The sequence below is a fragment of the Eleutherodactylus coqui genome, unplaced genomic scaffold (assembly GCF_035609145.1).
Source record: "Eleutherodactylus coqui strain aEleCoq1 unplaced genomic scaffold, aEleCoq1.hap1 HAP1_SCAFFOLD_370, whole genome shotgun sequence".
In the NCBI taxonomy this organism is placed as follows: domain Eukaryota; kingdom Metazoa; phylum Chordata; class Amphibia; order Anura; family Eleutherodactylidae; genus Eleutherodactylus; species Eleutherodactylus coqui.
The window spans coordinates 54,429-75,972 of NW_027102510.1; the positions used below are offsets into that span (position 1 = coordinate 54,429).

The 21,544-nt window shown below is 47.8% G+C and overlaps 8 non-coding genes across 8 annotated transcripts; all 8 read right to left on the bottom strand.

Moving 5' to 3' along the window:
• Positions 1-139: 139 nt before the first annotated feature.
• On the bottom strand, positions 140-330 carry LOC136604223 (U2 spliceosomal RNA). The gene has a single exon (XR_010789761.1). It is a non-coding gene; the product is annotated as a U2 spliceosomal RNA (small nuclear RNA).
• A 2,622-nt stretch (positions 331-2,952) lies between these two features.
• LOC136604224 (U2 spliceosomal RNA) lies at positions 2,953-3,143 on the bottom strand. Its single transcript, XR_010789762.1, has one exon. It is a non-coding gene; the product is annotated as a U2 spliceosomal RNA (small nuclear RNA).
• A 2,601-nt stretch (positions 3,144-5,744) lies between these two features.
• LOC136604225 (U2 spliceosomal RNA) lies at positions 5,745-5,935 on the bottom strand. Its single transcript, XR_010789763.1, has one exon. It is a non-coding gene; the product is annotated as a U2 spliceosomal RNA (small nuclear RNA).
• A 2,608-nt stretch (positions 5,936-8,543) lies between these two features.
• LOC136604227 (U2 spliceosomal RNA) lies at positions 8,544-8,734 on the bottom strand. Its single transcript, XR_010789764.1, has one exon. It is a non-coding gene; the product is annotated as a U2 spliceosomal RNA (small nuclear RNA).
• Positions 8,735-11,347: 2,613 nt separating this feature from the next.
• Positions 11,348-11,538, bottom strand: LOC136604228 (U2 spliceosomal RNA). The gene has a single exon (XR_010789765.1). It is a non-coding gene; the product is annotated as a U2 spliceosomal RNA (small nuclear RNA).
• A 2,614-nt stretch (positions 11,539-14,152) lies between these two features.
• On the bottom strand, positions 14,153-14,343 carry LOC136604229 (U2 spliceosomal RNA). The gene has a single exon (XR_010789766.1). It is a non-coding gene; the product is annotated as a U2 spliceosomal RNA (small nuclear RNA).
• Positions 14,344-16,958: 2,615 nt separating this feature from the next.
• LOC136604230 (U2 spliceosomal RNA) lies at positions 16,959-17,149 on the bottom strand. The gene has a single exon (XR_010789767.1). It is a non-coding gene; the product is annotated as a U2 spliceosomal RNA (small nuclear RNA).
• A 2,615-nt stretch (positions 17,150-19,764) lies between these two features.
• LOC136604231 (U2 spliceosomal RNA) lies at positions 19,765-19,955 on the bottom strand. Its single transcript, XR_010789768.1, has one exon. It is a non-coding gene; the product is annotated as a U2 spliceosomal RNA (small nuclear RNA).
• Between the last annotated feature and the right edge of the window lie 1,589 nt (positions 19,956-21,544).

Sequence of the window (21,544 nt, forward strand, 5' to 3'; positions counted from 1 at the left end):
TCAGTGGATACAATGTTGCGAGCAGACGGGCTGAGTGTCAATCAAAGTGCTTGGGTGGTAGCAGCAGCCGCCGCCACAGCTGCGCTGCACCTCTTGCTCGTCGGTTTTGTTTTTCTGCTTTTGGAAACTGCTGTAGGAAAGGGGGTGCACCGGTCCTGGAGGTACTGCAATACCAGGTCAATGCGTGGAGTGGACAGAGCAAGCTCTTTTTCCAGCTCCCTGTTCTAAAAATCCATTTAATATATGGTCCCCAGATAGGGGACGTATCAGATATTAAACTGATAAGAACAGATACTACACTTGATCTTAGCCAAAAGGCCGAGAAGCGATAACCCGAAATGGGTTTCACCTGTAGCCCGGCCCGCCCAACTCCACTTCCAAGGCTTGAGGCAACACGCTCAGCCAGCACTCTGGGCGCACCCACAATGCACCCAGGCAGCTGGGAGAGCTATTAAAACTTTCCATAGCCCCGCCCCACGCCTTCTCAACCGCGCCCAGCCTCACACCCTCAGTCCTTCCTCTTGCACCGTGCTCACGCATCCTAGGCTTGCAGAGCCTGCTGCTGCTGCTACTGCAGGACTCGTCAGCTCCCTACAAAGGATGGTTAAGCCGGCGATGACACTAGAAGCAAGCACTAGTTTGTCTCTGAAGGTGCGTCGGTCGGTCGGTTGGAGGGATCTCTTCGGCCGGCCGCATTTCCAGTGGGGACGGATGGAAACTTTTAACCTAAAATAAGGGAAATTGGCTTCGGCCCCATAGGGCTTTATTGCCTTCCCCTGGGCCAGCATTAGTAGACCCTAGTAAGGAGAATATTAGAGCGGCATGGTCATCCGAAGAACTTAAAAACATACAGCAGGCCTTTTTTGCCCGCCCGCCATACATACATACATACATAACTACAGATTTTATATTTTTTTTTACATATATACATTATATATACACACACACACACACACACACACACACACACACACACACACACACACACACACACAATCTTAAATCTATCTTTAATCTATATCTACAAAATCTGTAATTTAGAAATAATCCATATCTATATTCTACATAATTAATAAAGATAGATAGATAGATAGATAGATAGATAGATAGATAGACTCACTCACATACATGCATACATACATACATACTGTATGCAATTGAGCCAGGTGTTTGGAAGGCTGACGATGTCACTCTTTTGTGATGTCATCAATTTAGAAGCATTAATACCGGGCTTGGCAGCCATTTCAGTCAGTCTCTGCTGCAGCTGGGAGACGGGAGATGGTCTTTATTTCCACCAAGAAGCTGCAGAACTACCGGTAACTGCATCATTTTTATTTTATTCAATATAGGTTTTATTGGTTTCATGGAGGGGGGGAAACTTTTGCCTTATCTCAAAGCAATGTAAAATTAACTTTGACAATGAAACTTAATAAATCAATTTCGAGTTGAACTATATCATGTTTGTCTGTGATATTTTATAAGGTCTACAAACAGGGGAATGAGGGGAGGGTAAGGGGGGGGTAGGTATCTATGACACGGGAGAAAGAAAAAATAAAACAAAAAGGGGGGGGGGGGGGCGGGCTCCGGAATTGTTGTTTCTCTTTACGATTGTGGTTTAAACGTGTTACTCACATGTCCCTGTCTGTAACCACTTGGTAAATAGGGGTGAGCTCCGGGCATCTATCCATATCGCCCAGGTGTGATACAATTTATCATAGCCTGACGGCTCATCTGGAAGCCTCATTCTCTCCATACGCTCTATTTCGTGGATCATTGCTATTTTTAGTGGAGTGCATTTTTTATGCAGCACACAAGGGGGAGACAGCGGCCTACCAAAATCGAGTTGGCTGCTGCTGTGGCTTTCTTTTTTTAAAAAAAAGGTAGGTTCCGTTCTTCCATGGTGAGGAATAGGCAGGGAGGTTCGGTTTTTGCCAGCTGGGGAATGCTTATAGGCAAGGCCTTATCCCTGGTGGTGCGTGTAACGTCAGACCACGTTTTAGACATGCAGCAGCAGCATTCAGTCAGTGGCTGACAAACGAGCTCCATGCAAGTTTACATTAAACAGACACATTTCTTTCTTTACTGTATTGACTGCGGTCTGTAATCGAGCGGTTGAACTGTTTCTGTGTCCATGCATTGAATAAAGCAATACATCCTTGTAAAGTAGGCGTCCGTTCGTTGGAGTTCTTTGCTCCCCGAGTGTTGCTCCATCTCTAAACGTTGGCCTGGATCTTCATGGACGAATACTGCCCATCCCACGTGGAGCGTGTATCTCAGCCCGCGTGGAGTGCTGCAGTCCAATGAGGTATTCCGTGCTACATAGCAAGCCTTGGGCCTGTGTGATTGGGGGTCCGCTGCTGTCTGTCCACTCTGAAGCGCGCATCCGGGGCCGGCCGCTTTTCGACTACCAGCGACTGCAGGTCACACACACAGGCTGGTTGGAATGGCCTAGCATTATCCTGATCCGGAGGTGTAACTTGAAGCTGCGGGGCCCCAGTACAAAGTCTGGAACTGGGCCCCCAAACTATAAAGCGTCATTGATAGCATTGGTTTACAATGTGGGGAAGAGAGACTTTATGGGCCCCCTAGGGCTCCGGGCCCCCTGCACATACACCCATGACCCGAATACGTGGAGCATACAGACGCAGGCTGCCAGGATACGCTGTGCCTGCCCGATGTTTCCAACTTGGCTATTAGCGCAGCGGTAGGTACGAACTATAGAGTGCGGCTGCCATATGAACTGGTGTGTGTGTGTGTGTGTGTTTTGCTTCCAGTTGTACCTGTGCTGTGCACACTCTGGCAGACGCAGCTGCTCAGTGGATACAATGTTGCGAGCAGACGGGCTGAGTGTCAATCAAAGTGCTTGGGTGGTAGCAGCAGCCGCCGCCACAGCTGCGCTGCACCTCTTGCTCGTCGGTTTTGTTTTTCTGCTTTTGGAAACTGCTGTAGGAAAGGGGGTGCACCGGTCCTGGAGGTACTGCAATACCAGGTCAATGCGTGGAGTGGACAGAGCAAGCTCTTTTTCCAGCTCCCTGTTCTAAAAATCCATTTAATATATGGTCCCCAGATAGGGGACGTATCAGATATTAAACTGATAAGAACAGATACTACACTTGATCTTAGCCAAAAGGCCGAGAAGCGATAACCCGAAATGGGTTTCACCTGTAGCCCGGCCCGCCCAACTCCACTTCCAAGGCTTGAGGCAACACGCTCAGCCAGCACTCTGGGCGCACCCACAATGCACCCAGGCAGCTGGGAGAGCTATTAAAACTTTCCATAGCCCCGCCCCACGCCTTCTCAACCGCGCCCAGCCTCACACCCTCAGTCCTTCCTCTTGCACCGTGCTCACGCATCCTAGGCTTGCAGAGCCTGCTGCTGCTGCTACTGCAGGACTCGTCAGCTCCCTACAAAGGATGGTTAAGCCGGCGATGACACTAGAAGCAAGCACTAGTTTGTCTCTGAAGGTGCGTCGGTCGGTCGGTTGGAGGGATCTCTTCGGCCGGCCGCATTTCCAGTGGGGACGGATGGAAACTTTTAACCTAAAATAAGGGAAATTGGCTTCGGCCCCATAGGGCTTTATTGCCTTCCCCTGGGCCAGCATTAGTAGACCCTAGTAAGGAGAATATTAGAGCGGCATGGTCATCCGAAGAACTTAAAAACATACAGCAGGCCTTTTTTGCCCGCCCGCCATACATACATACATACATAACTACAGATTTTATATTTTTTTTTACATATATACATTATATATACACACACACACACACACACACACACACACACACACACACACAATCTTAAATCTATCTTTAATCTATATCTACAAAATCTGTAATTTAGAAATAATCCATATCTATATTCTACATAATTAATAAAGATAGATAGATAGATAGATAGATAGATAGATAGACTCACTCACATACATGCATACATACATACATACTGTATGCAATTGAGCCAGGTGTTTGGAAGGCTGACGATGTCACTCCTTTGTGATGTCATCAATTTAGAAGCATTAATACCGGGCTTGGCAGCCATTTCAGTCAGTCTCTGCTGCAGCTGGGAGACGGGAGATGGTCTTTATTTCCACCAAGAAGCTGCAGAACTACCGGTAACTGCATCATTTTTATTTTATTCAATATAGGTTTTATTGGTTTCATGGAGGGGGGGAAACTTTTGCCTTATCTCAAAGCAATGTAAAATTAACTTTGACAATGAAACTTAATAAATCAATTTCGAGTTGAACTATATCATGTTTGTCTGTGATATTTTATAAGGTCTACAAACAGGGGAATGAGGGGAGGGTAAGGGGGGGGTAGGTATCTATGACACGGGAGAAAGAAAAAATAAAACAAAAAGGGGGGGGGGGGCGGGCTCCGGAATTGTTTTTCTCTTTACGATTGTGGTTTAAACGTGTTACTCACATGTCCCTGTCTGTAACCACTTGGTAAATAGGGGTGAGCTCCGGGCATCTATCCATATCGCCCAGGTGTGATACAATTTATCATAGCCTGACGGCTCATCTGGAAGCCTCATTCTCTCCATACGCTCTATTTCGTGGATCATTGCTATTTTTAGTGGAGTGCATTTTTTATGCAGCACACAAGGGGGAGACAGCGGCCTACCAAAATCGAGTTGGCTGCTGCTGTGGCTTTCTTTTTTTAAAAAAAAGGTAGGTTCCGTTCTTCCATGGTGAGGAATAGGCAGGGAGGTTCGGTTTTTGCCAGCTGGGGAATGCTTATAGGCAAGGCCTTATCCCTGGTGGTGCGTGTAACGTCAGACCACGTTTTAGACATGCAGCAGCAGCATTCAGTCAGTGGCTGACAAACGAGCTCCATGCAAGTTTACATTAAACAGACACATTTCTTTCTTTACTGTATTGACTGCGGTCTGTAATCGAGCGGTTGAACTGTTTCTGTGTCCATGCATTGAATAAAGCAATACATCCTTGTAAAGTAGGCGTCCGTTCGTTGGAGTTCTTTGCTCCCCGAGTGTTGCTCCATCTCTAAACGTTGGCCTGGATCTTCATGGACGAATACTGCCCATCCCACGTGGAGCGTGTATCTCAGCCCGCGTGGAGTGCTGCAGTCCAATGAGGTATTCCGTGCTACATAGCAAGCCTTGGGCCTGTGTGATTGGGGGTCCGCTGCTGTCTGTCCACTCTGAAGCGCGCATCCGGGGCCGGCCGCTTTTCGACTACCAGCGACTGCAGGTCACACACACAGGCTGGTTGGAATGGCCTAGCATTATCCTGATCCGGAGGTGTAACTTGAAGCTGCGGGGCCCCAGTACAAAGTCTGGAACTGGGCCCCCAAACTATAAAGCGTCATTGATAGCATTGGTTTACAATGTGGGGAAGAGAGACTTTATGGGCCCCCTAGGGCTCCGGGCCCCCTGCACATACACCCATGACCCGAATACGTGGAGCATACAGACGCAGGCTGCCAGGATACGCTGTGCCTGCCCGATGTTTCCAACTTGGCTATTAGCGCAGCGGTAGGTACGAACTATAGAGTGCGGCTGCCATATGAACTGGTGTGTGTGTGTGTGTGTGTTTTGCTTCCAGTTGTACCTGTGCTGTGCACACTCTGGCAGACGCAGCTGCTCAGTGGATACAATGTTGCGAGCAGACGGGCTGAGTGTCAATCAAAGTGCTTGGGTGGTAGCAGCAGCCGCCGCCACAGCTGCGCTGCACCTCTTGCTCGTCGGTTTTGTTTTTCTGCTTTTGGAAACTGCTGTAGGAAAGGGGGTGCACCGGTCCTGGAGGTACTGCAATACCAGGTCAATGCGTGGAGTGGACAGAGCAAGCTCTTTTTCCAGCTCCCTGTTCTAAAAATCCATTTAATATATGGTCCCCAGATAGGGGACGTATCAGATATTAAACTGATAAGAACAGATACTACACTTGATCTTAGCCAAAAGGCCGAGAAGCGATAACCCGAAATGGGTTTCACCTGTAGCCCGGCCCGCCCAACTCCACTTCCAAGGCTTGAGGCAACACGCTCAGCCAGCACTCTGGGCGCACCCACAATGCACCCAGGCAGCTGGGAGAGCTATTAAAACTTTCCATAGCCCCGCCCCACGCCTTCTCAACCGCGCCCAGCCTCACACCCTCAGTCCTTCCTCTTGCACCGTGCTCACGCATCCTAGGCTTGCAGAGCCTGCTGCTGCTGCTACTGCAGGACTCGTCAGCTCCCTACAAAGGATGGTTAAGCCGGCGATGACACTAGAAGCAAGCACTAGTTTGTCTCTGAAGGTGCGTCGGTCGGTCGGTTGGAGGGATCTCTTCGGCCGGCCGCATTTCCAGTGGGGACGGATGGAAACTTTTAACCTAAAATAAGGGAAATTGGCTTCGGCCCCATAGGGCTTTATTGCCTTCCCCTGGGCCAGCATTAGTAGACCCTAGTAAGGAGAATATTAGAGCGGCATGGTCATCCGAAGAACTTAAAAACATACAGCAGGCCTTTTTTGCCCGCCCGCCATACATACATACATACATAACTACAGATTTTATATTTTTTTTTACATATATACATTATATATACACACACACACACACACACACACACACACACACACACACACACACACACAATCTTAAATCTATCTTTAATCTATATCTACAAAATCTGTAATTTAGAAATAATCCATATCTATATTCTACATAATTAATAAAGATAGATAGATAGATAGATAGATAGATAGATAGACTCACTCACATACATGCATACATACATACATACTGTATGCAATTGAGCCAGGTGTTTGGAAGGCTGACGATGTCACTCCTTTGTGATGTCATCAATTTAGAAGCATTAATACCGGGCTTGGCAGCCATTTCAGTCAGTCTCTGCTGCAGCTGGGAGACGGGAGATGGTCTTTATTCCACCAAGAAGCTGCAGAACTACCGGTAACTGCATCATTTTTATTTTATTCAATATAGGTTTTATTGGTTTCATGGAGGGGGGGAAACTTTTGCCTTATCTCAAAGCAATGTAAAATTAACTTTGACAATGAAACTTAATAAATCAATTTCGAGTTGAACTATATCATGTTTGTCTGTGATATTTTATAAGGTCTACAAACAGGGGAATGAGGGGAGGGTAAGGGGGGGGTAGGTATCTATGACACGGGAGAAAGAAAAAATAAAACAAAAAGGGGGGGGGGGCGGGCTCCGGAATTGTTGTTTCTCTTTACGATTGTGGTTTAAACGTGTTACTCACATGTCCCTGTCTGTAACCACTTGGTAAATAGGGGTGAGCTCCGGGCATCTATCCATATCGCCCAGGTGTGATACAATTTATCATAGCCTGACGGCTCATCTGGAAGCCTCATTCTCTCCATACGCTCTATTTCGTGGATCATTGCTATTTTTAGTGGAGTGCATTTTTTATGCAGCACACAAGGGGGAGACAGCGGCCTACCAAAATCGAGTTGGCTGCTGCTGTGGCTTTCTTTTTTTAAAAAAAAGGTAGGTTCCGTTCTTCCATGGTGAGGAATAGGCAGGGAGGTTCGGTTTTTGCCAGCTGGGGAATGCTTATAGGCAAGGCCTTATCCCTGGTGGTGCGTGTAACGTCAGACCACGTTTTAGACATGCAGCAGCAGCATTCAGTCAGTGGCTGACAAACGAGCTCCATGCAAGTTTACATTAAACAGACACATTTCTTTCTTTACTGTATTGACTGCGGTCTGTAATCGAGCGGTTGAACTGTTTCTGTGTCCATGCATTGAATAAAGCAATACATCCTTGTAAAGTAGGCGTCCGTTCGTTGGAGTTCTTTGCTCCCCGAGTGTTGCTCCATCTCTAAACGTTGGCCTGGATCTTCATGGACGAATACTGCCCATCCCACGTGGAGCGTGTATCTCAGCCCGCGTGGAGTGCTGCAGTCCAATGAGGTATTCCGTGCTACATAGCAAGCCTTGGGCCTGTGTGATTGGGGGTCCGCTGCTGTCTGTCCACTCTGAAGCGCGCATCCGGGGCCGGCCGCTTTTCGACTACCAGCGACTGCAGGTCACACACACAGGCTGGTTGGAATGGCCTAGCATTATCCTGATCCGGAGGTGTAACTTGAAGCTGCGGGGCCCCAGTACAAAGTCTGGAACTGGGCCCCCAAACTATAAAGCGTCATTGATAGCATTGGTTTACAATGTGGGGAAGAGAGACTTTATGGGCCCCCTAGGGCTCCGGGCCCCCTGCACATACACCCATGACCCGAATACGTGGAGCATACAGACGCAGGCTGCCAGGATACGCTGTGCCTGCCCGATGTTTCCAACTTGGCTATTAGCGCAGCGGTAGGTACGAACTATAGAGTGCGGCTGCCATATGAACTGGTGTGTGTGTGTGTGTGTGTTTTGCTTCCAGTTGTACCTGTGCTGTGCACACTCTGGCAGACGCAGCTGCTCAGTGGATACAATGTTGCGAGCAGACGGGCTGAGTGTCAATCAAAGTGCTTGGGTGGTAGCAGCAGCCGCCGCCACAGCTGCGCTGCACCTCTTGCTCGTCGGTTTTGTTTTTCTGCTTTTGGAAACTGCTGTAGGAAAGGGGGTGCACCGGTCCTGGAGGTACTGCAATACCAGGTCAATGCGTGGAGTGGACAGAGCAAGCTCTTTTTCCAGCTCCCTGTTCTAAAAATCCATTTAATATATGGTCCCCAGATAGGGGACGTATCAGATATTAAACTGATAAGAACAGATACTACACTTGATCTTAGCCAAAAGGCCGAGAAGCGATAACCCGAAATGGGTTTCACCTGTAGCCCGGCCCGCCCAACTCCACTTCCAAGGCTTGAGGCAACACGCTCAGCCAGCACTCTGGGCGCACCCACAATGCACCCAGGCAGCTGGGAGAGCTATTAAAACTTTCCATAGCCCCGCCCCACGCCTTCTCAACCGCGCCCAGCCTCACACCCTCAGTCCTTCCTCTTGCACCGTGCTCACGCATCCTAGGCTTGCAGAGCCTGCTGCTGCTGCTACTGCAGGACTCGTCAGCTCCCTACAAAGGATGGTTAAGCCGGCGATGACACTAGAAGCAAGCACTAGTTTGTCTCTGAAGGTGCGTCGGTCGGTCGGTTGGAGGGATCTCTTCGGCCGGCCGCATTTCCAGTGGGGACGGATGGAAACTTTTAACCTAAAATAAGGGAAATTGGCTTCGGCCCCATAGGGCTTTATTGCCTTCCCCTGGGCCAGCATTAGTAGACCCTAGTAAGGAGAATATTAGAGCGGCATGGTCATCCGAAGAACTTAAAAACATACAGCAGGCCTTTTTTGCCCGCCCGCCATACATACATACATACATAACTACAGATTTTATATTTTTTTTTACATATATACATTATATATACACACACACACACACACACACACACACACACACACACACACACACACACACTCTTAAATCTATCTTTAATCTATATCTACAAAATCTGTAATTTAGAAATAATCCATATCTATATTCTACATAATTAATAAAGATAGATAGATAGATAGATAGATAGATAGATAGATAGACTCACTCACATACATGCATACATACATACATACTGTATGCAATTGAGCCAGGTGTTTGGAAGGCTGACGATGTCACTCCTTTGTGATGTCATCAATTTAGAAGCATTAATACCGGGCTTGGCAGCCATTTCAGTCAGTCTCTGCTGCAGCTGGGAGACGGGAGATGGTCTTTATTTCCACCAAGAAGCTGCAGAACTACCGGTAACTGCATCATTTTTATTTTATTCAATATAGGTTTTATTGGTTTCATGGAGGGGGGGAAACTTTTGCCTTATCTCAAAGCAATGTAAAATTAACTTTGACAATGAAACTTAATAAATCAATTTCGAGTTGAACTATATCATGTTTGTCTGTGATATTTTATAAGGTCTACAAACAGGGGAATGAGGGGAGGGTAAGGGGGGGGTAGGTATCTATGACACGGGAGAAAGAAAAAATAAAACAAAAAGGGGGGGGGGGCGGGCTCCGGAATTGTTGTTTCTCTTTACGATTGTGGTTTAAACGTGTTACTCACATGTCCCTGTCTGTAACCACTTGGTAAATAGGGGTGAGCTCCGGGCATCTATCCATATCGCCCAGGTGTGATACAATTTATCATAGCCTGACGGCTCATCTGGAAGCCTCATTCTCTCCATACGCTCTATTTCGTGGATCATTGCTATTTTTAGTGGAGTGCATTTTTTATGCAGCACACAAGGGGGAGACAGCGGCCTACCAAAATCGAGTTGGCTGCTGCTGTGGCTTTCTTTTTTTAAAAAAAAGGTAGGTTCCGTTCTTCCATGGTGAGGAATAGGCAGGGAGGTTCGGTTTTTGCCAGCTGGGGAATGCTTATAGGCAAGGCCTTATCCCTGGTGGTGCGTGTAACGTCAGACCACGTTTTAGACATGCAGCAGCAGCATTCAGTCAGTGGCTGACAAACGAGCTCCATGCAAGTTTACATTAAACAGACACATTTCTTTCTTTACTGTATTGACTGCGGTCTGTAATCGAGCGGTTGAACTGTTTCTGTGTCCATGCATTGAATAAAGCAATACATCCTTGTAAAGTAGGCGTCCGTTCGTTGGAGTTCTTTGCTCCCCGAGTGTTGCTCCATCTCTAAACGTTGGCCTGGATCTTCATGGACGAATACTGCCCATCCCACGTGGAGCGTGTATCTCAGCCCGCGTGGAGTGCTGCAGTCCAATGAGGTATTCCGTGCTACATAGCAAGCCTTGGGCCTGTGTGATTGGGGGTCCGCTGCTGTCTGTCCACTCTGAAGCGCGCATCCGGGGCCGGCCGCTTTTCGACTACCAGCGACTGCAGGTCACACACACAGGCTGGTTGGAATGGCCTAGCATTATCCTGATCCGGAGGTGTAACTTGAAGCTGCGGGGCCCCAGTACAAAGTCTGGAACTGGGCCCCCAAACTATAAAGCGTCATTGATAGCATTGGTTTACAATGTGGGGAAGAGAGACTTTATGGGCCCCCTAGGGCTCCGGGCCCCCTGCACATACACCCATGACCCGAATACGTGGAGCATACAGACGCAGGCTGCCAGGATACGCTGTGCCTGCCCGATGTTTCCAACTTGGCTATTAGCGCAGCGGTAGGTACGAACTATAGAGTGCGGCTGCCATATGAACTGGTGTGTGTGTGTGTGTGTGTTTTGCTTCCAGTTGTACCTGTGCTGTGCACACTCTGGCAGACGCAGCTGCTCAGTGGATACAATGTTGCGAGCAGACGGGCTGAGTGTCAATCAAAGTGCTTGGGTGGTAGCAGCAGCCGCCGCCACAGCTGCGCTGCACCTCTTGCTCGTCGGTTTTGTTTTTCTGCTTTTGGAAACTGCTGTAGGAAAGGGGGTGCACCGGTCCTGGAGGTACTGCAATACCAGGTCAATGCGTGGAGTGGACAGAGCAAGCTCTTTTTCCAGCTCCCTGTTCTAAAAATCCATTTAATATATGGTCCCCAGATAGGGGACGTATCAGATATTAAACTGATAAGAACAGATACTACACTTGATCTTAGCCAAAAGGCCGAGAAGCGATAACCCGAAATGGGTTTCACCTGTAGCCCGGCCCGCCCAACTCCACTTCCAAGGCTTGAGGCAACACGCTCAGCCAGCACTCTGGGCGCACCCACAATGCACCCAGGCAGCTGGGAGAGCTATTAAAACTTTCCATAGCCCCGCCCCACGCCTTCTCAACCGCGCCCAGCCTCACACCCTCAGTCCTTCCTCTTGCACCGTGCTCACGCATCCTAGGCTTGCAGAGCCTGCTGCTGCTGCTACTGCAGGACTCGTCAGCTCCCTACAAAGGATGGTTAAGCCGGCGATGACACTAGAAGCAAGCACTAGTTTGTCTCTGAAGGTGCGTCGGTCGGTCGGTTGGAGGGATCTCTTCGGCCGGCCGCATTTCCAGTGGGGACGGATGGAAACTTTTAACCTAAAATAAGGGAAATTGGCTTCGGCCCCATAGGGCTTTATTGCCTTCCCCTGGGCCAGCATTAGTAGACCCTAGTAAGGAGAATATTAGAGCGGCATGGTCATCCGAAGAACTTAAAAACATACAGCAGGCCTTTTTTGCCCGCCCGCCATACATACATACATACATAACTACAGATTTTATATTTTTTTTTACATATATACATTATATATACACACACACACACACACACACACACACACACACACACACACACACACACACATCTTAAATCTATCTTTAATCTATATCTACAAAATCTGTAATTTAGAAATAATCCATATCTATATTCTACATAATTAATAAAGATAGATAGATAGATAGATAGATAGATAGATAGATAGACTCACTCACATACATGCATACATACATACATACTGTATGCAATTGAGCCAGGTGTTTGGAAGGCTGACGATGTCACTCCTTTGTGATGTCATCAATTTAGAAGCATTAATACCGGGCTTGGCAGCCATTTCAGTCAGTCTCTGCTGCAGCTGGGAGACGGGAGATGGTCTTTATTTCCACCAAGAAGCTGCAGAACTACCGGTAACTGCATCATTTTTATTTTATTCAATATAGGTTTTATTGGTTTCATGGAGGGGGGGAAACTTTTGCCTTATCTCAAAGCAATGTAAAATTAACTTTGACAATGAAACTTAATAAATCAATTTCGAGTTGAACTATATCATGTTTGTCTGTGATATTTTATAAGGTCTACAAACAGGGGAATGAGGGGAGGGTAAGGGGGGGGTAGGTATCTATGACACGGGAGAAAGAAAAAATAAAACAAAAAGGGGGGGGGGGCGGGCTCCGGAATTGTTGTTTCTCTTTACGATTGTGGTTTAAACGTGTTACTCACATGTCCCTGTCTGTAACCACTTGGTAAATAGGGGTGAGCTCCGGGCATCTATCCATATCGCCCAGGTGTGATACAATTTATCATAGCCTGACGGCTCATCTGGAAGCCTCATTCTCTCCATACGCTCTATTTCGTGGATCATTGCTATTTTTAGTGGAGTGCATTTTTTATGCAGCACACAAGGGGGAGACAGCGGCCTACCAAAATCGAGTTGGCTGCTGCTGTGGCTTTCTTTTTTTAAAAAAAAGGTAGGTTCCGTTCTTCCATGGTGAGGAATAGGCAGGGAGGTTCGGTTTTTGCCAGCTGGGGAATGCTTATAGGCAAGGCCTTATCCCTGGTGGTGCGTGTAACGTCAGACCACGTTTTAGACATGCAGCAGCAGCATTCAGTCAGTGGCTGACAAACGAGCTCCATGCAAGTTTACATTAAACAGACACATTTCTTTCTTTACTGTATTGACTGCGGTCTGTAATCGAGCGGTTGAACTGTTTCTGTGTCCATGCATTGAATAAAGCAATACATCCTTGTAAAGTAGGCGTCCGTTCGTTGGAGTTCTTTGCTCCCCGAGTGTTGCTCCATCTCTAAACGTTGGCCTGGATCTTCATGGACGAATACTGCCCATCCCACGTGGAGCGTGTATCTCAGCCCGCGTGGAGTGCTGCAGTCCAATGAGGTATTCCGTGCTACATAGCAAGCCTTGGGCCTGTGTGATTGGGGGTCCGCTGCTGTCTGTCCACTCTGAAGCGCGCATCCGGGGCCGGCCGCTTTTCGACTACCAGCGACTGCAGGTCACACACACAGGCTGGTTGGAATGGCCTAGCATTATCCTGATCCGGAGGTGTAACTTGAAGCTGCGGGGCCCCAGTACAAAGTCTGGAACTGGGCCCCCAAACTATAAAGCGTCATTGATAGCATTGGTTTACAATGTGGGGAAGAGAGACTTTATGGGCCCCCTAGGGCTCCGGGCCCCCTGCACATACACCCATGACCCGAATACGTGGAGCATACAGACGCAGGCTGCCAGGATACGCTGTGCCTGCCCGATGTTTCCAACTTGGCTATTAGCGCAGCGGTAGGTACGAACTATAGAGTGCGGCTGCCATATGAACTGGTGTGTGTGTGTGTGTGTGTTTTGCTTCCAGTTGTACCTGTGCTGTGCACACTCTGGCAGACGCAGCTGCTCAGTGGATACAATGTTGCGAGCAGACGGGCTGAGTGTCAATCAAAGTGCTTGGGTGGTAGCAGCAGCCGCCGCCACAGCTGCGCTGCACCTCTTGCTCGTCGGTTTTGTTTTTCTGCTTTTGGAAACTGCTGTAGGAAAGGGGGTGCACCGGTCCTGGAGGTACTGCAATACCAGGTCAATGCGTGGAGTGGACAGAGCAAGCTCTTTTTCCAGCTCCCTGTTCTAAAAATCCATTTAATATATGGTCCCCAGATAGGGGACGTATCAGATATTAAACTGATAAGAACAGATACTACACTTGATCTTAGCCAAAAGGCCGAGAAGCGATAACCCGAAATGGGTTTCACCTGTAGCCCGGCCCGCCCAACTCCACTTCCAAGGCTTGAGGCAACACGCTCAGCCAGCACTCTGGGCGCACCCACAATGCACCCAGGCAGCTGGGAGAGCTATTAAAACTTTCCATAGCCCCGCCCCACGCCTTCTCAACCGCGCCCAGCCTCACACCCTCAGTCCTTCCTCTTGCACCGTGCTCACGCATCCTAGGCTTGCAGAGCCTGCTGCTGCTGCTACTGCAGGACTCGTCAGCTCCCTACAAAGGATGGTTAAGCCGGCGATGACACTAGAAGCAAGCACTAGTTTGTCTCTGAAGGTGCGTCGGTCGGTCGGTTGGAGGGATCTCTTCGGCCGGCCGCATTTCCAGTGGGGACGGATGGAAACTTTTAACCTAAAATAAGGGAAATTGGCTTCGGCCCCATAGGGCTTTATTGCCTTCCCCTGGGCCAGCATTAGTAGACCCTAGTAAGGAGAATATTAGAGCGGCATGGTCATCCGAAGAACTTAAAAACATACAGCAGGCCTTTTTTGCCCGCCCGCCATACATACATACATACATAACTACAGATTTTATATTTTTTTTTACATATATACATTATATATACACACACACACACACACACACACACACACACACACACACACACACACACACAATCTTAAATCTATCTTTAATCTATATCTACAAAATCTGTAATTTAGAAATAATCCATATCTATATTCTACATAATTAATAAAGATAGATAGATAGATAGATAGATAGATAGATAGATAGACTCACTCACATACATGCATACATACATACATACTGTATGCAATTGAGCCAGGTGTTTGGAAGGCTGACGATGTCACTCCTTTGTGATGTCATCAATTTAGAAGCATTAATACCGGGCTTGGCAGCCATTTCAGTCAGTCTCTGCTGCAGCTGGGAGACGGGAGATGGTCTTTATTTCCACCAAGAAGCTGCAGAACTACCGGTAACTGCATCATTTTTATTTTATTCAATATAGGTTTTATTGGTTTCATGGAGGGGGGGAAACTTTTGCCTTATCTCAAAGCAATGTAAAATTAACTTTGACAATGAAACTTAATAAATCAATTTCGAGTTGAACTATATCATGTTTGTCTGTGATATTTTATAAGGTCTACAAACAGGGGAATGAGGGGAGGGTAAGGGGGGGGTAGGTATCTATGACACGGGAGAAAGAAAAAATAAAACAAAAAGGGGGGGGGGGCGGGCTCCGGAATTGTTGTTTCTCTTTACGATTGTGGTTTAAACGTGTTACTCACATGTCCCTGTCTGTAACCACTTGGTAAATAGGGGTGAGCTCCGGGCATCTATCCATATCGCCCAGGTGTGATACAATTTATCATAGCCTGACGGCTCATCTGGAAGCCTCATTCTCTCCATACGCTCTATTTCGTGGATCATTGCTATTTTTAGTGGAGTGCATTTTTTATGCAGCACACAAGGGGGAGACAGCGGCCTACCAAAATCGAGTTGGCTGCTGCTGTGGCTTTCTTTTTTTAAAAAAAAGGTAGGTTCCGTTCTTCCATGGTGAGGAATAGGCAGGGAGGTTCGGTTTTTGCCAGCTGGGGAATGCTTATAGGCAAGGCCTTATCCCTGGTGGTGCGTGTAACGTCAGACCACGTTTTAGACATGCAGCAGCAGCATTCAGTCAGTGGCTGACAAACGAGCTCCATGCAAGTTTACATTAAACAGACACATTTCTTTCTTTACTGTATTGACTGCGGTCTGTAATCGAGCGGTTGAACTGTTTCTGTGTCCATGCATTGAATAAAGCAATACATCCTTGTAAAGTAGGCGTCCGTTCGTTGGAGTTCTTTGCTCCCCGAGTGTTGCTCCATCTCTAAACGTTGGCCTGGATCTTCATGGACGAATACTGCCCATCCCACGTGGAGCGTGTATCTCAGCCCGCGTGGAGTGCTGCAGTCCAATGAGGTATTCCGTGCTACATAGCAAGCCTTGGGCCTGTGTGATTGGGGGTCCGCTGCTGTCTGTCCACTCTGAAGCGCGCATCCGGGGCCGGCCGCTTTTCGACTACCAGCGACTGCAGGTCACACACACAGGCTGGTTGGAATGGCCTAGCATTATCCTGATCCGGAGGTGTAACTTGAAGCTGCGGGGCCCCAGTACAAAGTCTGGAACTGGGCCCCCAAACTATAAAGCGTCATTGATAGCATTGGTTTACAATGTGGGGAAGAGAGACTTTATGGGCCCCCTAGGGCTCCGGGCCCCCTGCACATACACCCATGACCCGAATACGTGGAGCATACAGACGCAGGCTGCCAGGATACGCTGTGCCTGCCCGATGTTTCCAACTTGGCTATTAGCGCAGCGGTAGGTACGAACTATAGAGTGCGGCTGCCATATGAACTGGTGTGTGTGTGTGTGTGTGTTTTGCTTCCAGTTGTACCTGTGCTGTGCACACTCTGGCAGACGCAGCTGCTCAGTGGATACAATGTTGCGAGCAGACGGGCTGAGTGTCAATCAAAGTGCTTGGGTGGTAGCAGCAGCCGCCGCCACAGCTGCGCTGCACCTCTTGCTCGTCGGTTTTGTTTTTCTGCTTTTGGAAACTGCTGTAGGAAAGGGGGTGCACCGGTCCTGGAGGTACTGCAATACCAGGTCAATGCGTGGAGTGGACAGAGCAAGCTCTTTTTCCAGCTCCCTGTTCTAAAAATCCATTTAATATATGGTCCCCAGATAGGGGACGTATCAGATATTAAACTGATAAGAACAGATACTACACTTGATCTTAGCCAAAAGGCCGAGAAGCGATAACCCGAAATGGGTTTCACCTGTAGCCCGGCCCGCCCAACTCCACTTCCAAGGCTTGAGGCAACACGCTCAGCCAGCACTCTGGGCGCACCCACAATGCACCCAGGCAGCTGGGAGAGCTATTAAAACTTTCCATAGCCCCGCCCCACGCCTTCTCAACCGCGCCCAGCCTCACACCCTCAGTCCTTCCTCTTGCACCGTGCTCACGCATCCTAGGCTTGCAGAGCCTGCTGCTGCTGCTACTGCAGGACTCGTCAGCTCCCTACAAAGGATGGTTAAGCCGGCGATGACACTAGAAGCAAGCACTAGTTTGTCTCTGAAGGTGCGTCGGTCGGTCGGTTGGAGGGATCTCTTCGGCCGGCCGCATTTCCAGTGGGGACGGATGGAAACTTTTAACCTAAAATAAGGGAAATTGGCTTCGGCCCCATAGGGCTTTATTGCCTTCCCCTGGGCCAGCATTAGTAGACCCTAGTAAGGAGAATATTAGAGCGGCATGGTCATCCGAAGAACTTAAAAACATACAGCAGGCCTTTTTTGCCCGCCCGCCATACATACATACATACATAACTACAGATTTTATATTTTTTTTTACATATATACATTATATATACACACACACACACACACACACACACACACACACACACACACACACACACACACTCTTAAATCTATCTTTAATCTATATCTACAAAATCTGTAATTTAGAAATAATCCATATCTATATTCTACATAATTAATAAAGATAGATAGATAGATAGATAGATAGATAGATAGATAGACTCACTCACATACATGCATACATACATACATACTGTATGCAATTGAGCCAGGTGTTTGGAAGGCTGACGATGTCACTCCTTTGTGATGTCATCAATTTAGAAGCATTAATACCGGGCTTGGCAGCCATTTCAGTCAGTCTCTGCTGCAGCTGGGAGACGGGAGATGGTCTTTATTTCCACCAAGAAGCTGCAGAACTACCGGTAACTGCATCATTTTTATTTTATTCAATATAGGTTTTATTGGTTTCATGGAGGGGGGGAAACTTTTGCCTTATCTCAAAGCAATGTAAAATTAACTTTGACAATGAAACTTAATAAATCAATTTCGAGTTGAACTATATCATGTTTGTCTGTGATATTTTATAAGGTCTACAAACAGGGGAATGAGGGGAGGGTAAGGGGGGGGTAGGTATCTATGACACGGGAGAAAGAAAAAATAAAACAAAAAGGGGGGGGGGGCGGGCTCCGGAATTGTTGTTTCTCTTTACGATTGTGGTTTAAACGTGTTACTCACATGTCCCTGTCTGTAACCACTTGGTAAATAGGGGTGAGCTCCGGGCATCTATCCATATCGCCCAGGTGTGATACAATTTATCATAGCCTGACGGCTCATCTGGAAGCCTCATTCTCTCCATACGCTCTATTTCGTGGATCATTGCTATTTTTAGTGGAGTGCATTTTTTATGCAGCACACAAGGGGGAGACAGCGGCCTACCAAAATCGAGTTGGCTGCTGCTGTGGCTTTCTTTTTTTAAAAAAAAGGTAGGTTCCGTTCTTCCATGGTGAGGAATAGGCAGGGAGGTTCGGTTTTTGCCAGCTGGGGAATGCTTATAGGCAAGGCCTTATCCCTGGTGGTGCGTGTAACGTCAGACCACGTTTTAGACATGCAGCAGCAGCATTCAGTCAGTGGCTGACAAACGAGCTCCATGCAAGTTTACATTAAACAGACACATTTCTTTCTTTACTGTATTGACTGCGGTCTGTAATCGAGCGGTTGAACTGTTTCTGTGTCCATGCATTGAATAAAGCAATACATCCTTGTAAAGTAGGCGTCCGTTCGTTGGAGTTCTTTGCTCCCCGAGTGTTGCTCCATCTCTAAACGTTGGCCTGGATCTTCATGGACGAATACTGCCCATCCCACGTGGAGCGTGTATCTCAGCCCGCGTGGAGTGCTGCAGTCCAATGAGGTATTCCGTGCTACATAGCAAGCCTTGGGCCTGTGTGATTGGGGGTCCGCTGCTGTCTGTCCACTCTGAAGCGCGCATCCGGGGCCGGCCGCTTTTCGACTACCAGCGACTGCAGGTCACACACACAGGCTGGTTGGAATGGCCTAGCATTATCCTGATCCGGAGGTGTAACTTGAAGCTGCGGGGCCCCAGTACAAAGTCTGGAACTGGGCCCCCAAACTATAAAGCGTCATTGATAGCATTGGTTTACAATGTGGGGAAGAGAGACTTTATGGGCCCCCTAGGGCTCCGGGCCCCCTGCACATACACCCATGACCCGAATACGTGGAGCATACAGACGCAGGCTGCCAGGATACGCTGTGCCTGCCCGATGTTTCCAACTTGGCTATTAGCGCAGCGGTAGGTACGAACTATAGAGTGCGGCTGCCATATGAACTGGTGTGTGTGTGTGTGTGTGTTTTGCTTCCAGTTGTACCTGTGCTGTGCACACTCTGGCAGACGCAGCTGCTCAGTGGATACAATGTTGCGAGCAGACGGGCTGAGTGTCAATCAAAGTGCTTGGGTGGTAGCAGCAGCCGCCGCCACAGCTGCGCTGCACCTCTTGCTCGTCGGTTTTGTTTTTCTGCTTTTGGAAACTGCTGTAGGAAAGGGGGTGCACCGGTCCTGGAGGTACTGCAATACCAGGTCAATGCGTGGAGTGGACAGAGCAAGCTCTTTTTCCAGCTCCCTGTTCTAAAAATCCATTTAATATATGGTCCCCAGATAGGGGACGTATCAGATATTAAACTGATAAGAACAGATACTACACTTGATCTTAGCCAAAAGGCCGAGAAGCGATAACCCGAAATGGGTTTCACCTGTAGCCCGGCCCGCCCAACTCCACTTCCAAGGCTTGAGGCAACACGCTCAGCCAGCACTCTGGGCGCACCCACAATGCACCCAGGCAGCTGGGAGAGCTATTAAAACTTTCCATAGCCCCGCCCCACGCCTTCTCAACCGCGCCCAGCCTCACACCCTCAGTCCTTCCTCTTGCACCGTGCTCACGCATCCTAGGCTTGCAGAGCCTGCTGCTGCTGCTACTGCAGGACTCGTCAGCTCCCTACAAAGGATGGTTAAGCCGGCGATGACACTAGAAGCAAGCACTAGTTTGTCTCTGAAGGTGCGTCGGTCGGTCGGTTGGAGGGATCTCTTCGGCCGGCCGCATTTCCAGTGGGGACGGATGGAAACTTTTAACCTAAAATAAGGGAAATTGGCTTCGGCCCCATAGGGCTTTATTGCCTTCCCCTGGGCCAGCATTAGTAGACCCTAGTAAGGAGAATATTAGAGCGGCATGGTCATCCGAAGAACTTAAAAACATACAGCAGGCCTTTTTTGCCCGCCCGCCATACATACATACATACATAACTACAGATTTTATATTTTTTTTTACATATATACATTATATATACACACACACACACACACACACACACACACACACACACACACACACACACACAATCTTAAATCTATCTTTAATCTATATCTACAAAATCTGTAATTTAGAAATAATCCATATCTATATTCTACATAATTAATAAAGATAGATAGATAGATAGATAGATAGATAGATAGATAGACTCACTCACATACATGCATACATACATACATACTGTATGCAATTGAGCCAGGTGTTTGGAAGGCTGACGATGTCACTCCTTTGTGATGTCATCAATTTAGAAGCATTAATACCGGGCTTGGCAGCCATTTCAGTCAGTCTCTGCTGCAGCTGGGAGACGGGAGATGGTCTTTATTTCCACCAAGAAGCTGCAGAACTACCGGTAACTGCATCATTTTTATTTTATTCAATATAGGTTTTATTGGTTTCATGGAGGGGGGGAAACTTTTGCCTTATCTCAAAGCAATGTAAAATTAACTTTGACAATGAAACTTAATAAATCAATTTCGAGTTGAACTATATCATGTTTGTCTGTGATATTTTATAAGGTCTACAAACAGGGGAATGAGGGGAGGGTAAGGGGGGGGTAGGTATCTATGACACGGGAGAAAGAAAAAATAAAACAAAAAGGGGGGGGGGGCGGGCTCCGGAATTGTTGTTTCTCTTTACGATTGTGGTTTAAACGTGTTACTCACATGTCCCTGTCTGTAACCACTTGGTAAATAGGGGTGAGCTCCGGGCATCTATCCATATCGCCCAGGTGTGATACAATTTATCATAGCCTGACGGCTCATCTGGAAGCCTCATTCTCTCCATACGCTCTATTTCGTGGATCATTGCTATTTTTAGTGGAGTGCATTTTTTATGCAGCACACAAGGGGGAGACAGCGGCCTACCAAAATCGAGTTGGCTGCTGCTGTGGCTTTCTTTTTTTAAAAAAAAGGTAGGTTCCGTTCTTCCATGGTGAGGAATAGGCAGGGAGGTTCGGT